We start from the raw sequence: 11,870 nt of genomic DNA, 5'->3' as shown, positions 1-11,870 counted from the left end.
ATAAGCAGCAGTCCCTGAGCAGGACACTTCATTCCCTGAGCGGATGGATGAACGTTTTGTACGTTTTGTACGTTTTGTCACTGTTTTGTACGTTTTGTTCACAGCTCTATCCCCAGCTTTTAGATCATTGACTGAGTGCTTGATACATATATGTTGAATGAATTAATGTAATTTTATTGTGGTGTATAAAAGATATCAGAGGAAGTAATTCTCTGAGAAAGCTTAGTATTCTTTTTACAGGGCTGGAAGCTCCCAGGAAAACAAATTTTATAGGCAGGTGAGAAGAGAAAGTGATGCCGTCAGTTCAGTTGGAGCCCTCAGATAGGCAAAAGGACTTTTATAGGCAGGTGAGAAGAGAAAGTGATGCCGTCAGTTCAGTTGGAGCCCTCAGATAGGCAAAAGGACTTCAGGAAAAAGGACTTCAGTCTCTTCTGTGTTATCACTAAGGGTCACAGGCATGAGTTAGCTCTCTCACCTGACCTTGTATTAGGTCATCATCAAGAGGACCTCCCTTGGTTTCAGAGCAATTCTTAAAATTTTTGCAAGTCTTGGTAAGGAAAAAACACTTTTATTTTGGCAGAATATTAAGCTGTTAATATTAACACCAGAAATGTTCCAAACTTTATGCATTTCAGTTGTTTATATCCCAAGTTTCCTTTCGTACAAACAATTCTTCATGGTGAGCCAAATTCACAGCTCTTTCTATGCCTTAGAAAATCTCCAACTCTGACTAACAGTAAATAATTAGAAATTCTAGGAAATATGTAAGTTCAGGGTTTAAAAAAAAAATCTACAGACAGCAAGGAGACGTCCATCTTAGCCTGTTTAAAAAAAAGATTCATTTTTATCTAAAGCAGCAAACTTCCCTCAGAATGGGCTGTAAAATAAAATTGGCTTCTTTCTTCATTGACTGTTAATTCAGGGTGAAGGGGTGGTTTTGTTTTTGATTGAATTGGTACCCCTACACTGGCTATTATTTTCTTGTAAGAATTCACTTAGAATCTAATCTTACTTTTGAAAGAGTTGTAGAACATCACAAGTCTACACTGAGAAACTCACTATCATTTCCCAATTTCATGAATAAATATCAGAAACAGTTTTATTCCTTTAAAAATTAACTTATTTCTATTTTATTCAGTTCCCACTTTACTTAAAAAAGTTTTCATTCATCCCTATGCTTCAGGTACATTAGAGAATTTATCAAGATCTGGGGCGTTATGGTTGGTTTCTATCAAATTTAAAAATTTACAAGGCTCCAGCCAGTCTGAGCCCAGTAGTTTGAGCTGTGCTGGAAAACACCTGGGTGCTTTAAAAAGCAGTGCCATTAAAGAAATTCTGTTGATAACACTGTAGTTGGTCCCAGTATTTTGGCTTTATGTTTCTTCAGCTGTAAAAACAGCAGCAATTAGAAAGTTAAGATGCTGTTTATTCCAAGATATTTTTCATGCAACATTTAAGATGTTTGCAGCAGGTTGAGTAACTACTTCTGTTGAGCTAGACCTCAGTAGGGAAAGGAAGAAGGTGTTGCAGACCAAACCTATTGAAAACATGACTGGGCTGTAAGAGATTTACTGAGGAGGGATTACTGAAGGTCAGCTTAATAATGCACTCCTGAAGGTCATTGTAGTGCCAGGTAGAAAACTGAGGCCAACACAGTGCTAATGAATTTTATGTGGCCTTCAGACCTAATGCCAAAATGTTTTCTTTGGCCAGCACATTGTTGTATTTGTTGTCATTATAATTTGAATTCATTTAGAGAAGACAGGCAGTTTCCTTTCACATTCCCTATTCTGTCATATCTGATAGCTTTCTACATTTGTGTTATTGGCCTAGTCCCTGAAGGCATTTGAGTTTGCAAACTTATTATAGAGGCTGCAGCCAGTTGTACATGCTTTGATTATTAGTTCGATCTTTGACCTTGGGCTTTGGAATAATTGTCCCTTAATAGTTAGAAGGAGGGGCCAGCACGGTGGGGCCAGCACATTGTTGTATTTGTTGTCATTATAATTTGAATTCATTTAGAGAAGACAGGCAGTTTCCTTTCACATTCCCTATTCTGTCATATCTGATAGCTTTCTACATTTGTGTTATTGGCCTAGTCCCTGAAGGCATTTGAGTTTGCAAACTTATTATAGAGGCTGCAGCCAGTTGTACATGCTTTGATTATTAGTTCGATCTTTGACCTTGGGCTTTGGAATAATTGTCCCTTAATAGTTAGAAGGAGGGGCCAGCCCGGTGGCACACTGCTACAGTGCGCCGCTTGGGAGTGTGGCGGCCCTCCCGCCGAGGGTTCGAATCCCACATACAGACCGGTTCCCGCTCACTGGCTGAGCGAGGCGCGGGTGCGACACCGAGGGTTGCGATCCCGTGGCCGGTCCCAGCCCGGTACGGGCGCGACACTGAGGGTTGCGATCCGTTGCCGGACACGAAAAAGGACAAAAAGGAAAAAAAAATAGTTAGAAGGAGGATACTTTCAGGTATATGTGTTTTCAAGTTCCAATCCTGCAGGAAAAAGAAAGTTCGTTTCCATGATGACTGAAACCAGAGACTTAGAATACAGTTTCCTTGACTTAATGGGCTAGAATTCAGGCAAGTGCCCACTCTGGAGTGACCCAGGGTAGCATATGTTTATGGCCTAAGACAGTTAGGGCCCACACCAACCACATGGCTTGGAAATTCAATTTTAGGAGCAACAAGTGTCTACTGTAACAAGACATATAAATTGCTTTGGATAGAATATTTTAAATCTAAAAAATCTGGGACATTCTTGAAGCATGATGCATCTTTTTTTCTGAATTTGTAGTTTTTGATAGCACTAAAAATGGCATGATTCCTTCTAAAAGTGTTTTTTTTTTTAAGAATATATTCTGTACATAATTATTAGGGAAACCCAAAACAGCTCATATGTAAAAGCACACATAATATAAATTTCAAGTTTTAAACCTTTAGTTTTACTGTTAGATGTTTCATCGCAGGGTGGGTGGGTAGGTAGTTAGATATACAGTCGGCTCCATATTCATGGGTTCCACATCTGTGTATTCAACTAACTGCAGATCTAAAATATTCCCCCAAAACATTGCTTCTGTGCTAAACATGTACGTACCTTTTTTTCTTGTCATTATTCCCTAAGCTATATAGTATAACAACTGTTTACATAGCATTTACATTGTCTTAGGTATTATAAGTAATCTAGAGATGATTTAATGTGGGAGGATGTACATAGATTATATACAAATACTGCACCATTTTACATCAGAGATTTGAGCATCTGCAGAATTTGGTATCTGCCAGAGGTCCTGGAACCAATTCCCCATGGATACCAAGGGATGACTCTTACTTCCTATTGAGCAAATTTTGTGCTTGTGACTGACTCCCTGTTTCCTCAGATTGTTTATTTTTGATTTGTCTACATTGGATTAATAATTTTTACATTTGGGGCTATACTATGGACTAATTTTTCTTTCACAGGAGCAATGCAGTGCCAGCTGTCACAAGGCAAACCCACCTTCTGAAACAAAATTATCTAGTTATTGTTATAAGTGGCCTTGATCGTAAAAGTACAAAGATGGCAATTATTTCCTTTTTCTCCCTGACGAAAGCAGTGGAGAAATTCCATTAACCTGGTTAAAGAAGATTGGTAACAAGAGTGTCAGTCTCAGTAACTGAGTCTAGCCTGCAATCGAATGTCATCTCCTTTACAGAAGGCATCATAAGGGTGATTGTATGTCTGGATCTGAAGAGCTGAGATAGTGCTGGCTAATAGATTCTTGGAGAAATTTAAGAGTATCGAATGTCATCTCCTTTACAGAAGGCATCATAAGGGTGATTGTATGTCTGGATCTGAAGAACTGAGATAGTGCTGGCTAATAGATTCTTGGAGAAATTTAAGAGTTTTTTTTTTTTAGTGGGATGCTAAGTATTATAATAATGAGTCAAAAGCTAGAGACCTAAGATCAGCAGTTGTCCAGATGCTCTGTCCAGTTAATAATAGAGACATAATTCCTGTATTGTCACTTGGAATTGCATTTTGTATTATGTGATGAAGGAGGACTAAGAAGCTCTGAATTTTTATCTGTAAATGATTACAGATGTCTTTGAGGGGAAGAGAAGCCTAGCAACAGGATTCTTTGAACCACATTTTAAGTAGGTGATTGCAAATGACTAAGGCCATACCTGAGAAGGCAGAAAAAACAGCCAATCATGTGACTTAAAATGACTTCCTATCCATAAATTCCTCCTTCATCGGTCATTTACTATGTGTCTGAATAGAGTGACATCAGCAAGATGGTGGGATAGTAGCTTTCTACCATCATCCCACTGCAGATGCATCACTTTAGACAATTATCCATGGATAAGAGTACCTTTGTGGGAGTCCAGGAGGACTTTTCCAATGGAAAAGTTCTGGCACACTGTTGTATTATAAAAACCAAGAATAGAAACATAGAGGAGGGTAAGAAGAATAGTTTCACTTTACCCACATCACCCCTACCCTAAAGCAGAACATCTCAGTGCAAGAGAGGCCTCCTTTTTTTCCCACAGGGGAAAGTGAGAGTGTAGTAAGTGTGCACCTGGCTCCCCTCAGCCATGCAAGATGCTGCTCCAGAGGCTGACTTCTTTCTGCCCCACCCAGAAATTGAGGTGATCAGCACAGCTGAGTGGTTGAGAAAAGCTGGGGACAGGGAAGAGAGGCCATGGAACCTAGCAACCATGTTGCAGACTCCATCAGGAAATCCCCACAAGCCATGGGAATGCCTTGCCTGTGGATTCCCCTCCACAACTGGCCCACAAGCACTCTAAATGTTCCACATGCCTCACCTCCTCATCCCTCATCCCCACCCAAGGCCAACTTTCAGAGCATGCCCCCATGGACATTGAATGCAAGCCTCTCACACAGCCAGCTTGAATCTGTGGGATTGGGAAAAGGCACAAAAACTTGAGTATTGCAGGACACCACCCTAAGGAAAACAAATGGGAAGCTCTCAGCACTTAAAAATACCCCCACCCCCACCAAGAGGGAGGTATAGAGTGGGCACATTCACAGAAAAGGTGTTAGACAGCCTTAGAATTCCTAGCTGGGCTGTTTAGAGAAAGTGTCGCAACAAAAGGCAGTAAAGACTGGAAAAGATAACTGTTTCTTCAAATGTGAAAACAGCAATGCAAGACTTCAAGGAACACAAAAAAATCAAGGAAACATGATACCACTAAAAAAACAATATTCTAGTAACCAGTCCCAAAGAAATGGAGATCTATGTATTGTCTGACAAAGAATTCAAAATAATTGTTTAAGGAAGCTCAGCAAGCCACAGGAGAGTATAGATTAACATCTCAATAAAATTTTTAAAAACGAGAACAAAACAAGAGATAGAAACCATAAGAAAAAACCCAAGAGGGCCGGCCTGGTGGCGCACTGGATAGTGCGCCGCTTGGGAAGCGTGGCGGCGCTCCCGCCCGAGGGTTCGGATCCCACATACAGACCGGTTCCCGCTCACTGGCTGAGCGAGGCGCGGGAGCAACACCGAGGGTTGCAATCCCGTTGCCGGTCCCCGGTCCGGTACGGGGGCAACACTGAGGGTTGCGATCCGTTGCCGGACACGGAAAAAGACAAAAAGACAAAAAAAAAAAAAAAAAAAAGAAAAAAGAAAAAACCCAAGAAATTCTGGAGCTGAAGAATACAGTGAATGAAATTTAAAAATGCAGTAGAGAGCAGCCACAGCCAACTTGATCAAGCATAAGAAAGAATGTGTGAACTCAAAGACTTGTCATTGAAAATATCCCAACAGTGGAGGGAAAAAAAAAAAAAGAAAGAAAAGGAATAAAGAAAGGGCACAGGGTGTAGGATGTATGGAACACCACCAAGAGAGCTAACTTTTGCATCATAGGAGACACAAAGGAAAAGGGAGAGAGAAAGGGGCAGAAAGCTTATTTAAAGAAATGAAGACTGAAAATTTACCAAATCTGAAGAAATATATGAACATCCAGGTACATGAAGCTCAAATATCTCCAATCAGGTTCAACCCAATTAAGAACTCATGAAGGCATAAAATAATCAAACTGTTGAAAATAAATTATAAGGAGAATCTTGAAAGCAGCAGGAGGAGAGGGGTTCCTCACACACAAGGGAACCCTACTGATATCAGCAGAAAGCTTGCAGGCCAGAAAAACCATTTGAAAAAATTCAGCATTCTTTCATGATAGATACTCTTAACAAAGTCAGCATACAAAGAATGTACAATAAGAGCCATGTATCACAATCCTACAGCTGAGGTCATACTCAAAAGTGAAAAACTGAAAGCTTTTCCTCTAAGATCATTTACAAGACAAGGATACCCACTGCGGTATTTCTGTTTAAAATAATGCTGAAAGTATAGCTGGAGCAATTAGGCAAGAAGAAGAAGCAAAGAGCATCCACATCTGAAAGGAAGATGTGAAATTGTCTTTGTTTGCAGGTGACATGATCTTATATTTCAAAAACTGTTAAAATTCCAACAAAAAAACTGTTAGAACTAATAAATGAGCTTAGTAAAGTTGTAGGATACATAATCAACATATAAAATCACTTGTGTTTCTATATAGTAACAACGAACTGTCCAAAAAAGAAATTAAGAAAACAATCCCATTTACAGTAGCATCAAAAACAGTAAAATACCTAGGAGTAATTTAACAAAGGAGGTGAAGCATCTATTTATTGAAAACTGTAAAACGTTGATGAAAGAAATTGAAGATGACACAAATAAATGGAAAGGTATCTCATGTTCATGGATTGGAAGGATTAATGTTATTAAGACATCAGTATTAGCCAAGTGATCTACAGATTCAATGCAATCCCTATTAAAATGTCATTTTTCACAGGAATGGAAAAAACTATTCTAAATTTATGTGGAACCAGAAAAGACCCTTAATAGTCGTAGCAATCTTGAGCAAAATAACAAACCTGGAGGCATCATACTTCCGGATTTAAAAAATATTTTGTAAAGCTATAGTAATCAAAACAATATAGCATTGGCATGAAACACAATGGAATAGAATAGAGAACCCAGAAATAAATCCATGAATATATATATGGCCAACTAATCTTCAACAAAGGTGCCAAGAATGCACAATGGGAAAAGTATGGTCTCTTCAACAAATAGTGTTGGGAAAACTGGGTAAAAGAAATTGGATTTTGGGCCGGCCCGGTGGTGCACTGCTACAGTGCGCCGCTTGGGAAGCGTGGCGGCACTCCCGCCGAGGGTTCGGATCCCACATACGGACCGGCCGCTCACTGGCTGAGCGAGGTGTGGGGGCAACACCGAGGGTTGCGATCCCGTTGCCGGTCCCGGTCCGGTGCGGGCGCGACACTGAGGGTTGCGATCCGTTGCCGGTCACAAAAAAAGATACAAAAAGGAAAAAAAAAAAGAAAGAAATTGGATTTTCATCCTATACCATATACAAAAATCAGCTCAAAGTGGATTAAATATTTAAATGTAAGACTTGAAACTATAAAACTCTTTGAAGAAAACGGGATAGCTCCATGGCATTGGACTTGGCAATGATTTTTTAGATATGGCACCAAAAGCAAAGCCAACAAAAAAGCAAAAATAAATAAGTGGGACTACATCAAACTAAAAGGTTTCTGCACAGCAGTGGAAACAATCTATTTAATGAAAAGGCAACTCACAGAATGGGAGAAAGTATCTGCAAACCATACATACACTAAGGAATTAATGTTCAAACTACACAAGGACCTCATACAACTAAATAACAAAAAAACAAATAGCCCTATTGAAAAAAGGGCCAAGGACCTGAATAGACATTTTTCCAATGAAGAAGTACAAAAGGTCAAAAGGTGTATGAACCAGTGAGTGATTCACATCACTGATCATCAAGGAAATGCAAATTAAAACTACAATGAGTTATTACCCTATTAGCAAAAAGCCAAAAGACAGCAAGTGTTGATGAAGATGTGGTGAAAAGGGAACCCTGTACATTATTGATAGGAGTGTAAATTGGTAGAGCCATTATGGAAAACACTATGGAGGTTCCTCAAAAAATTAAAGATAGAATTACCATTTGATCCAATAATCTCACTTCTGGATATATATCCAAAGGTTGAAAAAAAGAAAAAAGAAGAAAAAAGCACTATGTCAAAGAGATACCTGCACTCCCATGTGCATTGCAACATTAGTCACAACAGCCAAGATATGGAAACAACCTAAATGTCCATCAGCTGATGAATGGAGAAAGAAACTGTGGTATTCATGTGTCTGTATGTGTGTGTGTACACACACAAGGGTACTTCAGAAAGTTCATGGAAAGATTCATATTATCTTTGAATACTATTTTTCCACAAACTTTTTAAAGTACACATGTATGATATATATATGTATGTATATATGTAATTGAATATTATTCAGCTTTAAAAAGAGAGGAAATTCTGCCATTTGCAACAACATGGATGAACCTGGAAAACATTATTCTAAGTGAGATATGTCAGTCACAGAAATACGCTGCATGATCTCACTTATATATAGAATAAAAAAAAAACTCATAGAAACAGAGGGTAGAAGGGTGGTCATCAGGGGTCAGAGTGGGGGGAATAGGGTGATGTTGGTCAAAGGGTACAAACTTGCAGTTATAAAATGAATAAGTTCTGGAGATCTAATGTAGAGCATGGTGGCTAGATTTAATAATGTATCATATAATCAAAGTTGTAGAGTAGATCTTAAATATTCTCAACACAATAAATATGTAAATAAATAAATGAAACAGGTGAAATTAATTATAATAAGATTTTTTAATTTATCACAGTATTTCCAAAATATTACCATTTTAACATGTAGTCAATGTAAAATATTATGAAGATATTTTACATTTTTTAATACTGTCTTCAAAATCTTGAGTAATTTACACCTACAACATACCTCAATTCAGACTAGCCCCATTTCGCATGTCCAATAACTGCATGTGGCTAGTGGCTACTGTATTGGGCAGCACACAAATAGACCATGAAATCTGATTAAGAGTCAGTTAGGAATAGGGAGGCCTGATAACAGGCCTGCAAAAGTTATGTGCTTTAAGCAAAGGAAGCTGAATTAATATGCAGCTTTTATGGACCTATAAGGCTATGCCATGGTTTATGGACACTGTGCATTCTGATTTAGAAGTGCCTATGATACTTGTTCATTTTGAGTGCTGCTTTTGGGTGGCAATACAATGAGGAGGCCCAGCTGGTTTGAGTGATGTCTGCTGTAGCTCTGTACTGTGCTTGTGACATCAGTAGCTCGTGAGACAAGAGCAAACCACATACATTTCCCTAAAGAAGAAAGTCCTCATTCAAAAACTTCTTTCCCTGTACGCTTAGACTTGTTGGTGAATGACCTTTAACCATCTGCAAGTTTTCTGACAGTTGGTGCCGAATCCTTACTGGGCTATCTCTGGAATTAGATAAGTGAAAGTTGTGTGTTTTTGGTTTTGTTTGTTCTAGGATTATTGTTGTTTTGTTTTTAACTAGAGTATTTTATCTCTGTCTTCTACATTAGATTTCTTCCTATGTTCCAGAAGAATTTGTTTGCTTTTCATATAAGTGTTTTAAAAATTAGTTTGCTTAAGTACCTGACCTGAGATGAAGAGATTTTTTTTTTGGAAGCAGGCTATTGAGTTTCTTTTTTATTGTGCGTGTCTAGTCCAAAATTACTCTATAGACTTATAATTAAAACTTAAGATGTTTTCAGAAAGATTTGTCTGTAAATATTAGAGAAAAATAAGCAAACCAAGAGACATTTAGCTATAAGAATTCTTAACACAGCATTCATTGGAAGCCTAGAAATTGGTTTTCCTCATGGCTTAGACCTTCCACAGGAACACTCAACAGCTTGTCCACTTGTGTTCCTGCTGGAGGCACAGCTCACACATTCTGAAGAATGTGCAGGGTGCTCTCAGCAGGTTTTTTCCCTGACCCAGTCTGGCCTTAGGCAAAATTGTAAAATAAGTAATATGCCTCATGTCTTGTTTTCCAGTTTCCCTTCAGCGCCCTGTTCCCTACCTTCTGATTCATCTTTCCTTACCAACAATCAGTATTGTGTCCTCTTCCAAATACCTTGCTCCCAAGTAGTTCTCACCTACTTACAGAATCCTGGAAAGTGGTCCCATCTCCTTCTGTCCATGTGGAACCTGAGAACTGGTAGGGAGCTGGTGACTTAGCTAAGGTCTGGCTGCTCAAAGTTCTGACTGCATGGGTTGGAAGGTGCTTTTCCAAGACTGACTCAAAATTGGACACAGAACTGGTGAGATGGTTGCTTATGGTACTTCTCATCTAAAGGGTCATTTGAACCTGGAATGCAGAAGGTCTAAAACTGCTTCAAAAATTTATTCCAAGAGGAATAAATAAATCTTGGGGATGAAATGTCTTGGGAGATCAGTGGGAATAGTAGTTTAGAGCAAAGTTCCTTTGAAGCCTCCTCAAATCATACTTTAAGGATTTACTAGAAAGACTGACCCTGTCCCTTTATGACTGTCATTGGCCCTTTGGAGCTGTGAGTCTGTGATGAACACGTTGTAGTGAAGAACTCCAGGAGTGTGTTTCTGAGGAATACCTTGTATGACTTTAGAGAATTCCAATACGATGAGACACATACACATGATATGGACCAAAAGATTAACAGCATGACCTGTATAAAATGTTGCCATAACAAGCTAAATTTCTGTTTTAGAAGGAATAAGTTATAGATGGAAAAATTTAGTGAGAGAGAAACTTTTCTCCCCCTAAGAGTTAAATTTAGCCTCTAATCCAAATAGCACTATTTCTCTAGTTTAACTTACTTGTCTTGGTTAAACAGGAGTTTAACTTTATATCCCTGTGTTTCAGAGGACATTTTTTTTCCCCCATTTTCCTGAACAGCAAACTCTTTAATTCCATTCAGGGTGAATTTTCTTTTTTAGTTAATTTTGTACTCAGCTATGGTCAAAGCCCTCACACAAGGCCAAGATGGGTAAGGCCATTGGGAATAGACATAACCAGAGCCCCCAAGGCCAGAAGTCTTGTGGGTGGCTGATCTTTGTAGGATGACCCCATTTATGGATTGGGACTGGACAGTTTATTGCTTGAATTTTCTACCTAGAAAACAGTGTATGTGGTATTTTCTAAGTGAGCTTTGTGGACTTTTAAATTAAGAATTTTGAGTTTAATTTTTAGAAAGATGAAAAACAGAATACTAATATAGACTGGGTTTAAAGAAATGATGTTGAGAGCCAGCGAAACAAAGTGTAAAAAATAATCAAAATGAGAGAGCTAGCAGTATTTTAAAAATTAATTCTCAGTAGGCATCGAATACTGTGCTGAACTCAAGTCTCGCTCTGCTCTTCTGCAAAGATGACCCTGTCACCACACAGAGGTAAAAGCACCTGCTTTCCACTGCTAGTGATGGCCACCAGCTGGGCTGGGGTAGAGCCCCATTGACAGCTGTTCAGCGCTCCCTCCTCTCCAGAGGGCTGCAGGGGAGAATGCTTCAGGAGCAGTAAAGTAGGGCTGAGTCAGCAAACAGACCAGATTCCATAGGAACATCTTGGGGGACAGGGCAGGGGCGACAGAATGGAGACACATGAAGCTCTCAAAACACTTCCTACAAACGCAGTCCTTTTTGTCTGTATTAGTGTTGTGCTTTTGACTTCTTGTATAATTACATAAAAGTAAGCTTTTAAAATTATTTAAAAAAAATTAAAGTCACAGAGAAAAGCAAATTGTGATTCAAGATGGCGACAGTTCTGGAGAGGGGGTGCCAGAAGACAGCGTGAGCCTGAGAAGAGTGCGCTGAGCTGCCAGCGTGCTATTTGTATTTCCAAGAGCAACAAAAAATGAATAAGTCTTTGAACAACTAATCTACAACTATAAAAAA

The sequence above is a fragment of the Galeopterus variegatus genome, unplaced genomic scaffold (genome assembly GCF_000696425.1).
Source record: "Galeopterus variegatus unplaced genomic scaffold, G_variegatus-3.0.2 Scaffold3856, whole genome shotgun sequence".
Taxonomy (NCBI): domain Eukaryota; kingdom Metazoa; phylum Chordata; class Mammalia; order Dermoptera; family Cynocephalidae; genus Galeopterus; species Galeopterus variegatus.
The sequence above is the reverse complement of the archived record's forward strand: the minus strand, read 5'-3'. Positions refer to the sequence as shown.